This window comes from Sturnus vulgaris, chromosome 18 (genome assembly GCF_052056855.1).
Source record: "Sturnus vulgaris isolate bStuVul1 chromosome 18, bStuVul1.hap1, whole genome shotgun sequence".
Taxonomy (NCBI): domain Eukaryota; kingdom Metazoa; phylum Chordata; class Aves; order Passeriformes; family Sturnidae; genus Sturnus; species Sturnus vulgaris.
The window spans coordinates 14275494-14294169 of record NC_142260.1 but is presented as its reverse complement, the minus strand read 5'-3'; positions in this window follow the sequence as shown (position 1 = coordinate 14294169).

Sequence of the window (18676 nt, the reverse complement as noted above, 5' to 3'; positions counted from 1 at the left end):
TGACGAATAGGTCCTTGAAAGGCGAGCGACAGCGGCTCTCCAGGCACTGAAGAGAGTTCCCTAGGGACTTTTCGATGTAAAACTTTTTCCACCTCCAAAAATACATGGGTAAGTCCTAAAAGTTTTGGTTTTCTTAAGAATAGTTTCGCCCAAGTTTTGCTGTTCTAAACAACCATGGTTTCAGTCTTCACTTAACTGCTTGTTTCTGTCTTTTTGGCTAGTGGCAATCTAATTCTAAGGTAACTAGATGTGTTGGAAATCCATAAATTACATCTCAAGTTAGGTGGGAAAATTGGCTCGGAAGAAAATGGAATTGAGAATTTGGAAAGAATCCAGAGTGAGCTGATGTCACAATCCGAGATTCCCTTGGGTTCCAAATCCTTTCATTTGTGTTTTTGTGGGCTTTTTGAAGGCGGTGTACAGTTGAAGCCATGATTTAGCTGCGGTGAGACCTGCTCTGCTGTAAAAGCATTATTTTCTCAGTGAGCATGGACAACAGTTAGAGTGTCGTCTTTTAAGATTCCCTGCACTCCACTTATGGTGGCAAAAGCAGTGCCTTGACTGTAATCATAAAAGTGATTACAGCTTCATTGCTTTGACATCATGTAGGATGCTTCCTCCATCTGCTGTGGTCAGCATTAAGTAACAGATTTCTCAGTTTCTAGGAAGAGTCTAGCAAACAATCACCTTGCTCCTTCTCTTGCATTTATTCATCACTGCTATGCTGCTATACAGACAGGTAGTCTGTTTATGATTCAACAATTCAATGGGACATCAAGTAAATAACAAAGCAAAACTAACTACCGAAAGCACTATAAGGGCCAGAGATTAGCTTGGATCAAAACAGGTATTCTCCTAGCATTGTTTACAAACGAGTCAGCATGTGAAACAGAAGGCACAATGTAGTTTGTGCCTTGTTTTGGGCATGCCCGGAAGAAGGAAATTCTGATTTCACATACGGGAAAAGAAATGTTGACATTTGAATGAGATTGTTCATACTCCAGTAAAGGTTGCTTTGAAAGGTTGTGGAAGTCCTGTTAGGAAACATGGCTTTACAAGTCCTTTCCACCAGGAGACAACAGCTGCAGAACATCTGGGTGTGCCAGTGTTGAGAGCACCAGCAAAGATCAAAGTGGAGAAGTTGGTGAACAATGGCAGTGGCCTGGCGGAGGGCAAGTGGGGTGCTGGCTGTGGGACCAGGGGAGTCCTGACTGATTTAGGAGGCGTGTGATGGTCTGTGCCAGCAAGCGGAGTAGTGCTGTGGCCTTGGCACACTGCTAATACTGGAATTCAGTGGGGTCACTGGGCAGGCTGAGTGTGTGAGCTGCTGGAGGGACCCAGTTTGCCCACATGTAAACATCCAGTCTCACTCTTGCCAGCCACAGAAAGGAGCAGGATGTGGCTGCTGGCGATGCCTGTCACGTATATGTAGTGTATATGTGTGCTATCCCAGCCTGCTGGGAACACTTCTTCTTTGGGACTGCTTGGGCTGAGGGAGAGAAAGCAGTGGTAGTTTCTGAGGTTTCGAGTTTGCTCGAGTTTCTCAGGCTGTTTCTGGAGCCACCCCGAGTTCTCTTCCTTGAAGCATTTCAAGTCCTGCTAATTTTCAAAATTCAAACAGACACAGCCCTAAGCTAGTTGATCTGACTTCAGAGCTATTCTTACGCTGAGCTGTTGGATGATCTGATCTCCTGAGATGTCTTCCATCTCAGTTTATGACCTGGTTCTTGTGAAAAGTAGGATCTTTTAGCCTGGAGAAGAGAGGTTTCTGGAGAGACAGTATTGTGGCCTTTGAATATGTAAAGAGGGTATAAGACAAATGGAGAAAGACTTTTTAGGAAAGTTTGCAGAGACAGGATAAGGGGCCATGCTTTCAAACTGAGACTAGGTTTAGATTGGCTAAAAGGAAAAACTTTTCTACAATGAAGCTGGTGAGACACTCAAACGGGTGTTCCAGAGAAGTTGTGGATGCCCCATCATTGAGAGTGCTCCTTATCAGTTTGGCTAGTCTTGAGCAATTTGATCTACTGTAAGATCTACCTGGCAAGGAAGTTGGACTACATGATCTTTAATCACAGACTGTTGTATGATTCCGTGGAAGACAGAATGCAATAAAGTTCATATTTCAGATTTTGGCGCAGACATATTTATTTTTTCTCACTTTATGCATCATTGCAATGACAACTTGTTAGCTTCTGAAATGATTAGCTGAGATTGATTTCCTTCCTTAGTTTCATTTTCTCTGTTATTCCTTCACTCTTGGACTTTTTTTTTCACTAGATTCCCTCTTTCAGTAAACTGCCCTTAAGTATCACTTTGCTCCCCACCTGGCTTTTTTTTTTTTTTCAATGACACCTTTTCACTGGTTCGTTTTGGGCCTTTGCTGCTTGAAGTCCAGCAGCCTCCTTGTCTGAGCATTACGGAGCTTTCTTTACAGCTTCATCACTATGCAAAAAGCCATAAATTACTGTGTTCCATCTCACATACCATCAAGTATCACACTAATATTCCCTCTGCTGAATAGCTGGTTGGTTTACATAGACCAGCCAAATACCAGGAAATCCAGATGGCAGCAAGAATCTTGTAGACTACTCCCGCTGTTCATTTAAATTCTGGAGAAGTCAGGTGAGGTATCACATTCTCTTGAAAGAAGTGTCTATCATCTCGGACATTCTAGAATGGGCTATTAATATTGTCATGAGTTTCTGGCTAGACTTTTTAGTATGCAAATTCAAATTCAAATGATCTGAAATGATAGAACTTCAAGAAATTTTTTTTCCCAGAATCGAAGTATGATGGAGTTCCATAGGGAGAATCTTAATCTTAGTTATTCTATTCCATCTCACATCATGGCTGGGGGCAGGGAGAAGGGAGTATCTTTGGGGGACAATGGGTTCCGGTGTAGTCAGTAAGCTGGGCAGAGGAGCCATCAGGTATTTTCTGTTGTTGGGCGGGGGGGGGGGGATTCGTGTGAACTCTTCCTTTCTTGTACCCTGCCACTAGTATTGTTGCTAAAATTGTTTGTTTTCTCATCCAAGTGACAAAATCAGCACACTTAATGAGGGATGAAGAGGGAGCAGCGACCTCAGAACAGGAGGAAGAAGAAGCAGAGCCTGCTGTCCTCCAGAAGAAAAAAACACTACCAGCCAACTTTGCATCATCTGTGAACTTCCTGGGCGTGTACTCTATGCCCTTGTCCAGAACACTGAGCAAGATATTAAACAGGACTGGGCCCAAGACCGAGCCTTGGGGACCAGCTGGATGAACTCTATTTCCCACCACTCTGTGGGCCTGGCCATCACCCAGTTTGTCACCCAGCAAACAGCCCACCCATGCAAACCATAAGCAGACAGTTTCTTCAGGAGAATGATGTGAGACTCATTGCAAAAAGGATCAGGGAGATGCCTAGGAAGAGTCTCAGGTGAATCCAGGAGACTATAGTGGAGGAAGGACGCGAGGAAGAAGAAGGCGTTCTTAAAGTGGCACCCTGGCAGCAGCCCTGAAAGGGCGCATAACACACGGCGTCTCGCTGCCCTCCGTTCTACATACTCGCAGCTCCCTCTGCCGACTTGCAAAAGTTGCTACCAGAGCAGAGGCGGCCAGATTGAAGAGGCAGTGCCTAGGTTCACCTTCTCCTTACTGCACGTAAGCCACGTCCAGCTCCTCGCTGCACTCTGGATTTCCCTTCTCCGCGGCACTTACAGTGGTGCTGTGTGCAACTCGGCGCCTAGAAGCGACCGCCAATGCTTTCACAGCGGGCTGCAAGGGAACCAAGGAGCAGCACAAGCAGCAGTGCTTCAGCTTGCTCCTTCCGACTGCTAAGGGCACTTGGGAAGGCAAGCGAGAGTCAACCACCTTCCTCTCCTAGTAGCCTGTAACGTGGTGCACACAAGCACGGGACTAGTGCCGCTTCGTTCACCGCCCTCGCCCAAGCGTGGAGCCGCTTTCACTTGCCGGCGGCCAGAAGCCACTGCAAGGGCGCCACACAACCACAAGTGCGCCGGCAGCCAAGAGCTAGAGAACGCTGCTTCTGCCCAAGCCCGCCTAGGGCGTGCACCTTTGTTCTCAGAGCTCCGTGCAACAGTCTGCCTCTCTCGCAGTTCGAATGGAAAACGAAAGCTTTTCGCCTACGCCCTTCACAGAGATCCGTTGCCAGGACGAGAATGTCTTGTGGCCGGAGCTCGCCCCGGCCGCGAGGAAGCTGCTATTAGCACCGCGTTGCAGGGCCACGTCTCGCTTCTTGACTACGTGCTCAGCGCTCTCCGAATTCGCCGCTAGCTCCACGGTCTTTCTCAGCTGCAAGTAGCAGCGCTCACAGTACATAGAGCTTCGCAAGGACCGAAGACCCGGAGGGAAGTTTCGCACAGGAAAATGTACCAGGACAGAGACGTGTTCTACGTTGTCCCTTCTCGTCATGCAGTTTGTGCCTCTGCTGCTTCTGCTGTTAGGAATCGCTCCTTGAAAGGCGAGCAACAGCGTCTTTCCGGGTGCATTGCACTGAGTCGAGTGCTCGCTCGGGACTTTGCTCTCGGGGCCAAGGCAAGAGGGCGTGCTTGCCCGCAGAACTGAGAACACGCTGTTGGGCAGAGCTGCAACTGACCGCTGGAGTTCAGCTCTCGCCGGACGGCAGAAGGCGAAGAACGAAGCCGCTTGCGAGCGGCGCAGTGCAGCGAAGAGCTCTCCGAATTCGCCGCTAGCTCCACGGTCCTTCTCAGCTGCGAGTAGCAGCGCTCGCAGTACACAGAGCTTCGCAAGGCCCGAAGACCCGGAGGGAAGTATGGCACACGGAAATGTGCCAGGACAGAGACGTGTTCTACGTTGTCCCTTCTCGTCATGCAGTTTGTGCCTCTGCTGCTTCTGCTGTTAGGAATCGCTCCTTGAAAGGCGAGCGAGAGCGTCCTTCCGGGTGCATTGCACTGAGTCGAGTGCTCGCTCGGGACTTTGCTCTCGGGGCCAAGGCAAGAGGGCGTGCTTGCCCGCAGAACTGAGAACACGCTGTTGGGCAGAGCTGCAACTGACCGCTGGAGTTCAGCTCTCGCCGGACGGCAGAAGGCGAAGAACGAAGCCGCTTGCGAGCGGCGCAGTGCAGCGAAGAGCTCTCCGAATTCGCCGCTAGCTCCACGGTCCTTCTCAGCTGCGAGTAGCAGCGCTCGCAGTACACAGAGCTTCGCAAGGCCCGAAGACCCGGAGGGAAGTATCGCACACGAAAATGTGCCAGGACAGAGACGTGTTCTACGTTGTCCCTTCTCGTCATGCAGTTTGTGCCTCTGCTGCTTCTGCTGTTAGGAATCGCTCCTTGAAAGACGAGCGAGAGCGTCCTTCTGGGTGCATTGCACTAAGTCGAATGCTCGCTCGGGACTTTGCTCTCGGGGCCAAGGCAAGAGGGCGTGCTTGCCCGCAGAACTGAGAACACGCTGTTGGGCAGAGCTGAAACTGACCGCTGGAGTTCAGCTCTCGCCGGACGGCAGAAGGCGAAGAACGAAGCCGCTTGCGAGCGGCGCAGTGCAGCGAAGAGCTCTCCGAATTCGCCGCTAGCTCCACGGTCCTTCTCAGCTGCGAGTAGCAGCGCTCGCAGTACACAGGGCTTCGCAAGGCCCGAAGACCCGGAGGGAAGTATCGCACACGAAAATGTGCCAGGACAGAGACGTGTTCTACGTTGTCCCTTCTCGTCATGCAGTTTGTGCCTCTGCTGCTTCTGCTGTTAGGAATCGCACCTTGAAAGGCGAGCGAGAGCGTCCTTCTGGGTGCATTGCACTGAGTCGAGTGCTCGCTCGGGACTTTGCTCTCGGGGCCAAGGCAAGAGGGCGTGCTTGCCCGCAGAACTGAGAACACGCTGTTGGGCAGAGCTGCAACTGACCGCTGGAGTTCAGCTCTCGCCGGACGGCAGAAGGCGAAGAACGAAGCCGCTTGCGAGCGGCGCAGTGCAGCGAAGAGCTCTCCGAATTCGCCGCTAGCTCCACGGTCCTTCTCAGCTGCGAGTAGCAGCGCTCGCAGTACACAGGGCTTCGCAAGGCCCGAAGACCCGGAGGGAAGTTTCGCACACGAAAATGTGCCAGGACAGAGACGTGTTCTACGTTGTCCCTTCTCGTCATGCAGTTTGTGCCTCTGCTGCTTCTGCTGTTAGGAATCGCTCCTTGAAAGGCGAGCGAGAGCGTCCTTCTGGGTGCATTGCACTGAGTCGAGTGCTCGCTCGGGACTTTGCTCTCGGGGCCAAGGCAAGAGGGCGTGCTTGCCCGCAGAACTGAGAACACGCTGTTGGGCAGAGCTGCAACTGACCGCTGGAGTTCAGCTCTCGCCGGACGGCAGAAGGCGAAGAACGAAGCCGCTTGCGAGCGGCGCAGTGCAGCGAAGAGCTCTCCGAATTCGCCGCTAGCTCCACGGTCCTTCTCAGCTGCGAGTAGCAGCGCTCGCAGTACACAGGGCTTCGCAAGGCCCGAAGACCCGGAGGGAAGTATCGCACACGAAAATGTGCCAGGACAGAGACGTGTTCTACGTTGTCCCTTCTCGTCATGCAGTTTGTGCCTCTGCTGCTTCTGCTGTTAGGAATCGCTCCTTGAAAGACGAGCGAGAGCGTCCTTCCGGGTGCATTGCACTGAGTCGAGTGCTCGCTCGGGACTTTGCTCTCGGGGCCAAGGCAAGAGGGCGTGCTTGCCCGCAGAACTGAGAACACGCTGTTGGGCAGAGCTGCAACTGACCGCTGGAGTTCAGCTCTCGCCGGACGGCAGAAGGCGAAGAACGAAGCCGCTTGCGAGCGGCGCAGTGCAGCGAAGAGCTCTCCGAATTCGCCGCTAGCTCCACGGTCCTTCTCAGCTGCGAGTAGCAGCGCTCGCAGTACACAGAGCTTCGCAAGGCCCGAAGACCCGGAGGGAAGTATGGCACACGGAAATGTGCCAGGACAGAGACGTGTTCTACGTTGTCCCTTCTCGTCATGCAGTTTGTGCCTCTGCTGCTTCTGCTGTTAGGAATCGCTCCTTGAAAGGCGAGCGAGAGCGTCCTTCCGGGTGCATTGCACTGAGTCGAGTGCTCGCTCGGGACTTTGCTCTCGGGGCCAAGGCAAGAGGGCGTGCTTGCCCGCAGAACTGAGAACACGCTGTTGGGCAGAGCTGCAACTGACCGCTGGAGTTCAGCTCTCGCCGGACGGCAGAAGGCGAAGAACGAAGCCGCTTGCGAGCGGCGCAGTGCAGCGAAGAGCTCTCCGAATTCGCCGCTAGCTCCACGGTCCTTCTCAGCTGCGAGTAGCAGCGCTCGCAGTACACAGAGCTTCGCAAGGCCCGAAGACCCGGAGGGAAGTATCGCACACGAAAATGTGCCAGGACAGAGACGTGTTCTACGTTGTCCCTTCTCGTCATGCAGTTTGTGCCTCTGCTGCTTCTGCTGTTAGGAATCGCTCCTTGAAAGACGAGCGAGAGCGTCCTTCTGGGTGCATTGCACTAAGTCGAATGCTCGCTCGGGACTTTGCTCTCGGGGCCAAGGCAAGAGGGCGTGCTTGCCCGCAGAACTGAGAACACGCTGTTGGGCAGAGCTGAAACTGACCGCTGGAGTTCAGCTCTCGCCGGACGGCAGAAGGCGAAGAACGAAGCCGCTTGCGAGCGGCGCAGTGCAGCGAAGAGCTCTCCGAATTCGCCGCTAGCTCCACGGTCCTTCTCAGCTGCGAGTAGCAGCGCTCGCAGTACACAGGGCTTCGCAAGGCCCGAAGACCCGGAGGGAAGTATCGCACACGAAAATGTGCCAGGACAGAGACGTGTTCTACGTTGTCCCTTCTCGTCATGCAGTTTGTGCCTCTGCTGCTTCTGCTGTTAGGAATCGCACCTTGAAAGGCGAGCGAGAGCGTCCTTCTGGGTGCATTGCACTGAGTCGAGTGCTCGCTCGGGACTTTGCTCTCGGGGCCAAGGCAAGAGGGCGTGCTTGCCCGCAGAACTGAGAACACGCTGTTGGGCAGAGCTGAAACTTACCGCTGGAGTTCAGCTCTCGCCGGACGGCAGAAGGCGAAGAACGAAGCCGCTTGCGAGCGGCGCAGTGCAGCGAAGAGCTCTCCGAATTCGCCGCTAGCTCCACGGTCCTTCTCAGCTGCGAGTAGCAGCGCTCGCAGTACACAGGGCTTCGCAAGGCCCGAAGACCCGGAGGGAAGTTTCGCACACGAAAATGTGCCAGGACAGAGACGTGTTCTACGTTGTCCCTTCTCGTCATGCAGTTTGTGCCTCTGCTGCTTCTGCTGTTAGGAATCGCTCCTTGAAAGGCGAGCGAGAGCGTCCTTCTGGGTGCATTGCACTGAGTCGAGTGCTCGCTCGGGACTTTGCTCTCGGGGCCAAGGCAAGAGGGCGTGCTTGCCCGCAGAACTGAGAACACGCTGTTGGGCAGAGCTGCAACTGACCGCTGGAGTTCAGCTCTCGCCGGACGGCAGAAGGCGAAGAACGAAGCCGCTTGCGAGCGGCGCAGTGCAGCGAAGAGCTCTCCGAATTCGCCGCTAGCTCCACGGTCCTTCTCAGCTGCGAGTAGCAGCGCTCGCAGTACACAGGGCTTCGCAAGGCCCGAAGACCCGGAGGGAAGTATCGCACACGAAAATGTGCCAGGACAGAGACGTGTTCTACGTTGTCCCTTCTCGTCATGCAGTTTGTGCCTCTGCTGCTTCTGCTGTTAGGAATCGCTCCTTGAAAGACGAGCGAGAGCGTCCTTCCGGGTGCATTGCACTGAGTCGAGTGCTCGCTCGGGACTTTGCTCTCGGGGCCAAGGCAAGAGGGCGTGCTTGCCCGCAGAACTGAGAACACGCTGTTGGGCAGAGCTGCAACTGACCGCTGGAGTTCAGCTCTCGCCGGACGGCAGAAGGCGAAGAACGAAGCCGCTTGCGAGCGGCGCAGTGCAGCGAAGAGCTCTCCGAATTCGCCGCTAGCTCCACGGTCCTTCTCAGCTGCGAGTAGCAGCGCTCGCAGTACACAGGGCTTCGCAAGGCCCGAAGACCCGGAGGGAAGTATCGCACACGAAAATGTGCCAGGACAGAGACGTGTTCTACGTTGTCCCTTCTCGTCATGCAGTTTGTGCCTCTGCTGCTTCTGCTGTAGGTAATCGCTCCTTGAAAGACGAGCGAGAGCGTCCTTCCGGGTGCATTGCACTGAGTCGAGTGCTCGCTCGGGTCTTTGCACTCGGGGCCAAGGCAAGAGGGCGTGCTTGCCCGCAGAACTGAGAACACGCTGTTGGGCAGAGCTGCAACTGACCGCTGGAGTTCAGCTCTCGCCGGACGGCAGAAGGCGAAGAACGAAGCCGCTTGCGAGCGGCGCAGTGCAGCGAAGAGCTCTCCGAATTCGCCGCTAGCTCCACGGTCCTTCTCAGCTGCGAGTAGCAGCGCTCGCAGTACACAGGGCTTCGCAAGGCCCGAAGACCCGGAGGGAAGTATCGCACACGAAAATGTGCCAGGACAGAGACGTGTTCTACGTTGTCCCTTCTCGTCATGCAGTTTGTGCCTCTGCTGCTTCTGCTGTTAGGAATCGCTCCTTGAAAGACGAGCGAGAGCGTCCTTCTGGGTGCATTGCACTGAGTCGAGTGCTCGCTCGGGACTTTGCTCTCGGGGCCAAGGCAAGAGGGCGTGCTTGCCCGCAGAACTGAGAACACGCTGTTGGGCAGAGCTGCAACTTACCGCTGGAGTTCAGCTCTCGCCGGACGGCAGAAGGCGAAGAACGAAGCCGCTTGCGAGCGGCGCAGTGCAGCGAAGAGCTCTCCGAATTCGCCGCTAGCTCCACGGTCCTTCTCAGCTGCGAGTAGCAGCGCTCGCAGTACACAGAGCTTCGCAAGGACCGAAGACCCGGAGGGAAGTATCGCACACGAAAATGTGCCAGGACAGAGACGTGTTCTACGTTGTCCCTTCTCGTCATGCAGTTTGTGCCTCTGCTGCTTCTGCTGTTAGGAATCGCTCCTTGAAAGACGAGCGAGAGCGTCCTTCCGGGTGCATTGCACTGAGTCGAGTGCTCGCTCGGGACTTTGCACTCGGGGCCAAGGCAAGAGGGCGTGCTTGCCCGCAGAACTGAGAACACGCTGTTGGGCAGAGCTGCAACTGACCGCTGGAGTTCAGCTCTCGCCGGACGGCAGAAGGCGAAGAACGAAGCCGCTTGCGAGCGGCGCAGTGCAGCGAAGAGCTCTCCGAATTCGCCGCTAGCTCCACGGTCCTTCTCAGCTGCGAGTAGCAGCGCTCGCAGTACACAGAGCTTCGCAAGGACCGAAGACCCGGAGGGAAGTATCGCACACGAAAATGTGCCAGGACAGAGACGTGTTCTACGTTGTCCCTTCTCGTCATGCAGTTTGTGCCTCTGCTGCTTCTGCTGTTAAGAATCGCTCCTTGAAAGGCGAGCGAGAGCGTCCTTCCGGGTGCATTGCACTGAGTCGAGTGCTCGCTCGGGGCTTTGCTCTCGGGGCCAAGGCAAGAGGGCGTGCTTGCCCGCAGAACTGAGAACACGCTGTTGGGCAGAGCTGCAACTGACCGCTGGAGTTCAGCTCTCGCCGGACGGCAGAAGGCGAAGAACGAAGCCGCTTGCGAGCGGCGCAGTGCAGCGAAGAGCTCTCCGAATTCGCCGCTAGCTCCACGGTCCTTCTCAGCTGCGAGTAGCAGCGCTCGCAGTACACAGGGCTTCGCAAGGCCCGAAGACCCGGAGGGAAGTATCGCACACGAAAATGTGCCAGGACAGAGACGTGTTCTACGTTGTCCCTTCTCGTCATGCAGTTTGTGCCTCTGCTGCTTCTGCTGTTAGGAATCGCTCCTTGAAAGGCGAGCGAGAGCGTCCTTCCGGGTGCATTGCACTGAGTCGAGTGCTCGCTCGGGACTTTGCTCTCGGGGCCAAGGCAAGAGGGCGTGCTTGCCCGCAGAACTGAGAACACGCTGTTGGGCAGAGCTGAAACTTACCGCTGGAGTTCAGCTCTCGCCGGACGGCAGAAGGCGAAGAACGAAGCCGCTTGCGAGCGGCGCAGTGCAGCGAAGAGCTCTCCGAATTCGCCGCTAGCTCCACGGTCCTTCTCAGCTGCGAGTAGCAGCGCTCGCAGTACACAGGGCTTCGCAAGGCCCGAAGACCCGGAGGGAAGTATGGCACACGGAAATGTGCCAGGACAGAGACGTGTTCTACGTTGTCCCTTCTCGTCATGCAGTTTGTGCCTCTGCTGCTTCTGCTGTTAGGAATCGCTCCTTGAAAGGCGAGCGAGAGCGTCCTTCCGGGTGCATTGCACTGAGTCGAGTGCTCGCTCGGGACTTTGCACTCGGGGCCAAGGCAAGAGGGCGTGCTTGCCCGCAGAACTGAGAACACGCTGTTGGGCAGAGCTGCAACTGACCGCTGGAGTTCAGCTCTCGCCGGACGGCAGAAGGCGAAGAACGAAGCCGCTTGCGAGCGGCGCAGTGCAGCGAAGAGCTCTCCGAATTCGCCGCTAGCTCCACGGTCCTTCTCAGCTGCGAGTAGCAGCGCTCGCAGTACACAGGGCTTCGCAAGGCCCGAAGACCCGGAGGGAAGTATCGCACACGAAAATGTGCCAGGACAGAGACGTGTTCTACGTTGTCCCTTCTCGTCATGCAGTTTGTGCCTCTGCTGCTTCTGCTGTTAGGAATCGCTCCTTGAAAGGCGAGCGAGAGCGTCCTTCCGGGTGCATTGCACTGAGTCGAGTGCTCGCTCGGGACTTTGCTCTCGGGGCCAAGGCAAGAGGGCGTGCTTGCCCGCAGAACTGAGAACACGCTGTTGGGCAGAGCTGCAACTTACCGCTGGAGTTCAGCTCTCGCCGGACGGCAGAAGGCGAAGAACGAAGCCGCTTGCGAGCGGCGCAGTGCAGCGAAGAGCTCTCCGAATTCGCCGCTAGCTCCACGGTCCTTCTCAGCTGCGAGTAGCAGCGCTCGCAGTACACAGAGCTTCGCAAGGCCCGAAGACCCGGAGGGAAGTATCGCACACGAAAATGTGCCAGGACAGAGACGTGTTCTACGTTGTCCCTTCTCGTCATGCAGTTTGTGCCTCTGCTGCTTCTGCTGTTAGGAATCGCTCCTTGAAAGACGAGCGAGAGCGTCCTTCCGGGTGCATTGCACTGAGTCGAGTGCTCGCTCGGGACTTTGCACTCGGGGCCAAGGCAAGAGGGCGTGCTTGCCCGCAGAACTGAGAACACGCTGTTGGGCAGAGCTGCAACTGACCGCTGGAGTTCAGCTCTCGCCGGACGGCAGAAGGCGAAGAACGAAGCCGCTTGCGAGCGGCGCAGTGCAGCGAAGAGCTCTCCGAATTCGCCGCTAGCTCCACGGTCCTTCTCAGCTGCGAGTAGCAGCGCTCGCAGTACACAGAGCTTCGCAAGGCCCGAAGACCCGGAGGGAAGTATCGCACACGAAAATGTGCCAGGACAGAGACGTGTTCTACGTTGTCCCTTCTCGTCATGCAGTTTGTGCCTCTGCTGCTTCTGCTGTTAGGAATCGCTCCTTGAAAGGCGAGCGAGAGCGTCCTTCCGGGTGCATTGCACTGAGTCGAGTGCTCGCTCGGGGCTTTGCTCTCGGGGCCAAGGCAAGAGGGCGTGCTTGCCCGCAGAACTGAGAACACGCTGTTGGGCAGAGCTGCAACTGACCGCTGGAGTTCAGCTCTCGCCGGACGGCAGAAGGCGAAGAACGAAGCCGCTTGCGAGCGGCGCAGTGCAGCGAAGAGCTCTCCGAATTCGCCGCTAGCTCCACGGTCCTTCTCAGCTGCGAGTAGCAGCGCTCGCAGTACACAGGGCTTCGCAAGGCCCGAAGACCCGGAGGGAAGTATCGCACACGAAAATGTGCCAGGACAGAGACGTGTTCTACGTTGTCCCTTCTCGTCATGCAGTTTGTGCCTCTGCTGCTTCTGCTGTTAGGAATCGCTCCTTGAAAGGCGAGCGAGAGCGTCCTTCTGGGTGCATTGCACTGAGTCGAGTGCTCGCTCGGGACTTTGCTCTCGGGGCCAAGGCAAGAGGGCGTGCTTGCCCGCAGAACTGAGAACACGCTGTTGGGCAGAGCTGAAACTTACCGCTGGAGTTCAGCTCTCGCCGGACGGCAGAAGGCGAAGAACGAAGCCGCTTGCGAGCGGCGCAGTGCAGCGAAGAGCTCTCCGAATTCGCCGCTAGCTAGACGGTCCTTCTCAGCTGCGAGTAGCAGCGCTCGCAGTACACAGGGCTTCGCAAGGCCCGAAGACCCGGAGGGAAGTATGGCACACGGAAATGTGCCAGGACAGAGACGTGTTCTACGTTGTCCCTTCTCGTCATGCAGTTTGTGCCTCTGCTGCTTCTGCTGTTAGGAATCGCTCCTTGAAAGGCGAGCGAGAGCGTCCTTCCGGGTGCATTGCACTGAGTCGAGTGCTCGCTCGGGACTTTGCACTCGGGGCCAAGGCAAGAGGGCGTGCTTGCCCGCAGAACTGAGAACACGCTGTTGGGCAGAGCTGCAACTGACCGCTGGAGTTCAGCTCTCGCCGGACGGCAGAAGGCGAAGAACGAAGCCGCTTGCGAGCGGCGCAGTGCAGCGAAGAGCTCTCCGAATTCGCCGCTAGCTCCACGGTCCTTCTCAGCTGCGAGTAGCAGCGCTCGCAGTACACAGGGCTTCGCAAGGCCCGAAGACCCGGAGGGAAGTATCGCACACGAAAATGTGCCAGGACAGAGACGTGTTCTACGTTGTCCCTTCTCGTCATGCAGTTTGTGCCTCTGCTGCTTCTGCTGTTAGGAATCGCTCCTTGAAAGGCGAGCGAGAGCGTCCTTCCGGGTGCATTGCACTGAGTCGAGTGCTCGCTCGGGACTTTGCTCTCGGGGCCAAGGCAAGAGGGCGTGCTTGCCCGCAGAACTGAGAACACGCTGTTGGGCAGAGCTGCAACTGACCGCTGGAGTTCAGCTCTCGCCGGACGGCAGAAGGCGAAGAACGAAGCCGCTTGCGAGCGGCGCAGTGCAGCGAAGAGCTCTCCGAATTCGCCGCTAGCTCCACGGTCCTTCTCAGCTGCGAGTAGCAGCGCTCGCAGTACACAGGGCTTCGCAAGGCCCGAAGACCCGGAGGGAAGTATCGCACACGAAAATGTGCCAGGACAGAGACGTGTTCTACGTTGTCCCTTCTCGTCATGCAGTTTGTGCCTCTGCTGCTTCTGCTGTAGGTAATCGCTCCTTGAAAGACGAGCGAGAGCGTCCTTCCGGGTGCATTGCACTGAGTCGAGTGCTCGCTCGGGTCTTTGCACTCGGGGCCAAGGCAAGAGGGCGTGCTTGCCCGCAGAACTGAGAACACGCTGTTGGGCAGAGCTGCAACTGACCGCTGGAGTTCAGCTCTCGCCGGACGGCAGAAGGCGAAGAACGAAGCCGCTTGCGAGCGGCGCAGTGCAGCGAAGAGCTCTCCGAATTCGCCGCTAGCTCCACGGTCCTTCTCAGCTGCGAGTAGCAGCGCTCGCAGTACACAGGGCTTCGCAAGGCCCGAAGACCCGGAGGGAAGTATCGCACACGAAAATGTGCCAGGACAGAGACGTGTTCTACGTTGTCCCTTCTCGTCATGCAGTTTGTGCCTCTGCTGCTTCTGCTGTTAGGAATCGCTCCTTGAAAGGCGAGCGAGAGCGTCCTTCCGGGTGCATTGCACTGAGTCGAGTGCTCGCTCGGGACTTTGCTCTCGGGGCCAAGGCAAGAGGGCGTGCTTGCCCGCAGAACTGAGAACACGCTGTTGGGCAGAGCTGCAACTTACCGCTGGAGTTCAGCTCTCGCCGGACGGCAGAAGGCGAAGAACGAAGCCGCTTGCGAGCGGCGCAGTGCAGCGAAGAGCTCTCCGAATTCGCCGCTAGCTCCACGGTCCTTCTCAGCTGCGAGTAGCAGCGCTCGCAGTACACAGAGCTTCGCAAGGACCGAAGACCCGGAGGGAAGTATCGCACACGAAAATGTGCCAGGACAGAGACGTGTTCTACGTTGTCCCTTCTCGTCATGCAGTTTGTGCCTCTGCTGCTTCTGCTGTTAGGAATCGCTCCTTGAAAGACGAGCGAGAGCGTCCTTCCGGGTGCATTGCACTGAGTCGAGTGCTCGCTCGGGACTTTGCACTCGGGGCCAAGGCAAGAGGGCGTGTTTGCCCGCAGAACTGAGAACACGCTGTTGGGCAGAGCTGCAACTGACCGCTGGAGTTCAGCTCTCGCCGGACGGCAGAAGGCGAAGAACGAAGCCGCTTGCGAGCGGCGCAGTGCAGCGAAGAGCTCTCCGAATTCGCCGCTAGCTCCACGGTCCTTCTCAGCTGCGAGTAGCAGCGCTCGCAGTACACAGAGCTTCGCAAGGCCCGAAGACCCGGAGGGAAGTATCGCACACGAAAATGTGCCAGGACAGAGACGTGTTCTACGTTGTCCCTTCTCGTCATGCAGTTTGTGCCTCTGCTGCTTCTGCTGTTAGGAATCGCTCCTTGAAAGGCGAGCGAGAGCGTCCTTCCGGGTGCATTGCACTGAGTCGAGTGCTCGCTCGGGGCTTTGCTCTCGGGGCCAAGGCAAGAGGGCGTGCTTGCCCGCAGAACTGAGAACACGCTGTTGGGCAGAGCTGCAACTGACCGCTGGAGTTCAGCTCTCGCCGGACGGCAGAAGGCGAAGAACGAAGCCGCTTGCGAGCGGCGCAGTGCAGCGAAGAGCTCTCCGAATTCGCCGCTAGCTCCACGGTCCTTCTCAGCTGCGAGTAGCAGCGCTCGCAGTACACAGGGCTTCGCAAGGCCCGAAGACCCGGAGGGAAGTATCGCACACGAAAATGTGCCAGGACAGAGACGTGTTCTACGTTGTCCCTTCTCGTCATGCAGTTTGTGCCTCTGCTGCTTCTGCTGTTAGGAATCGCTCCTTGAAAGACGAGCGAGAGCGTCCTTCCGGGTGCATTGCACTGAGTCGAGTGCTCGCTCGGGACTTTGCTCTCGGGGCCAAGGCAAGAGGGCGTGCTTGCCCGCAGAACTGAGAACACGCTGTTGGGCAGAGCTGCAACTGACCGCTGGAGTTCAGCTCTCGCCGGACGGCAGAAGGCGAAGAACGAAGCCGCTTGCGAGCGGCGCAGTGCAGCGAAGAGCTCTCCGAATTCGCCGCTAGCTCCACGGTCCTTCTCAGCTGCGAGTAGCAGCGCTCGCAGTACACAGGGCTTCGCAAGGCCCGAAGACCCGGAGGGAAGTATCGCACACGAAAATGTGCCAGGACAGAGACGTGTTCTACGTTGTCCCTTCTCGTCATGCAGTTTGTGCCTCTGCTGCTTCTGCTGTTAGGAATCGCTCCTTGAAAGGCGAGCGAGAGCGTCCTTCTGGGTGCATTGCACTGAGTCGAGTGCTCGCTCGGGACTTTGCTCTCGGGGCCAAGGCAAGAGGGCGTGCTTGCCCGCAGAACTGAGAACACGCTGTTGGGCAGAGCTGAAACTTACCGCTGGAGTTCAGCTCTCGCCGGACGGCAGAAGGCGAAGAACGAAGCCGCTTGCGAGCGGCGCAGTGCAGCGAAGAGCTCTCCGAATTCGCCGCTAGCTCCACGGTCCTTCTCAGCTGCGAGTAGCAGCGCTCGCAGTACACAGAGCTTCGCAAGGCCCGAAGACCCGGAGGGAAGTATGGCACACGGAAATGTGCCAGGACAGAGACGTGTTCTACGTTGTCCCTTCTCGTCATGCAGTTTGTGCCTCTGCTGCTTCTGCTGTTAGGAATCGCTCCTTGAAAGGCGAGCGAGAGCGTCCTTCCGGGTGCATTGCACTGAGTCGAGTGCTCGCTCGGGACTTTGCACTCGGGGCCAAGGCAAGAGGGCGTGCTTGCCCGCAGAACTGAGAACACGCTGTTGGGCAGAGCTGAAACTTACCGCTGGAGTTCAGCTCTCGCCGGACGGCAGAAGGCGAAGAACGAAGCCGCTTGCGAGCGGCGCAGTGCAGCGAAGAGCTCTCCGAATTCGCCGCTAGCTCCACGGTCCTTCTCAGCTGCGAGTAGCAGCGCTCGCAGTACACAGGGCTTCGCAAGGCCCGAAGACCCGGAGGGAAGTATCGCACACGAAAATGTGCCAGGACAGAGACGTGTTCTACGTTGTCCCTTCTCGTCATGCAGTTTGTGCCTCTGCTGCTTCTGCTGTTAGGAATCGCTCCTTGAAAGGCGAGCGAGAGCGTCCTTCCGGGTGCATTGCACTGAGTCGAGTGCTCGCTCGGGACTTTGCTCTCGGGGCCAAGGCAAGAGGGCGTGCTTGCCCGCAGAACTGAGAACACGCTGTTGGGCAGAGCTGCAACTGACCGCTGGAGTTCAGCTCTCGCCGGACGGCAGAAGGCGAAGAACGAAGCCGCTTGCGAGCGGCGCAGTGCAGCGAAGAGCTCTCCGAATTCGCCGCTAGCTCCACGGTCCTTCTCAGCTGCGAGTAGCAGCGCTCGCAGTACACAGGGCTTCGCAAGGCCCGAAGACCCGGAGGGAAGTATCGCACACGAAAATGTGCCAGGACAGAGACGTGTTCTACGTTGTCCCTTCTCGTCATGCAGTTTGTGCCTCTGCTGCTTCTGCTGTTAGGAATCGCTCCTTGAAAGACGAGCGAGAGCGTCCTTCCGGGTGCATTGCACTGAGTCGAGTGCTCGCTCGGGTCTTTGCACTCGGGGCCAAGGCAAGAGGGCGTGCTTGCCCGCAGAACTGAGAACACGCTGTTGGGCAGAGCTGAAACTTACCGCTGGAGTTCAGCTCTCGCCGGACGGCAGAAGGCGAAGAACGAAGCCGCTTGCGAGCGGCGCAGTGCAGCGAAGAGCTCTCCGAATTCGCCGCTAGCTCCACGGTCCTTCTCAGCTGCGAGTAGCAGCGCTCGCAGTACACAGGGCTTCGCAAGGCCCGAAGACCCGGAGGGAAGTATCGCACACGAAAATGTGCCAGGACAGAGACGTGTTCTACGTTGTCCCTTCTCGTCATGCAGTTTGTGCCTCTGCTGCTTCTGCTGTTAGGAATCGCTCCTTGAAAGGCGAGCGAGAGCGTCCTTCCGGGTGCATTGCACTGAGTCGAGTGCTCGCTCGGGACTTTGCTCTCGGGGCCAAGGCAAGAGGGCGTGCTTGCCCGCAGAACTGAGAACACGCTGTTGGGCAGAGCTGCAACTGACCGCTGGAGTTCAGCTGTCGCCGGACGGCAGAAGGCGAAGAACGAAGCCGCTTGCGAGCGGCGCAGTGCAGCGAAGAGCTCTCCGAATTCGCCGCTAGCTCCACGGTCCTTCTCAGCTGCGAGTAGCAGCGCTCGCAGTACACAGGGCTTCGCAAGGCCCGAAGACCCGGAGGGAAGTATCGCACACGAAAATGTGCCAGGACAGAGACGTGTTCTACGTTGTCCCTTCTCGTCATGCAGTTTGTGCCTCTGCTGCTTCTGCTGTTAGGAATCGCTCCTTGAAAGACGAGCGAGAGCGTCCTTCCGGGTGCATTGCACTGAGTCGAGTGCTCGCTCGGGACTTTGCTCTCGGGGCCAAGGCAAGAGGGCGTGCTTGCCCGCAGAACTGAGAACACGCTGTTGGGCAGAGCTGCAACTGACCGCTGGAGTTCAGCTCTCGCCGGACGGCAGAAGGCGAAGAACGAAGCCGCTTGCGAGCGGCGCAGTGCAGCGAAGAGCTCTCCGAATTCGCCGCTAGCTCCACGGTCCTTCTCAGCTGCGAGTAGCAGCGCTCGCAGTACACAGGGCTTCGCAAGGCCCGAAGACCCGGAGGGAAGTATCGCACACGAAAATGTGCCAGGACAGAGACGTGTTCTACGTTGTCCCTTCTCGTCATGCAGTTTGTGCCTC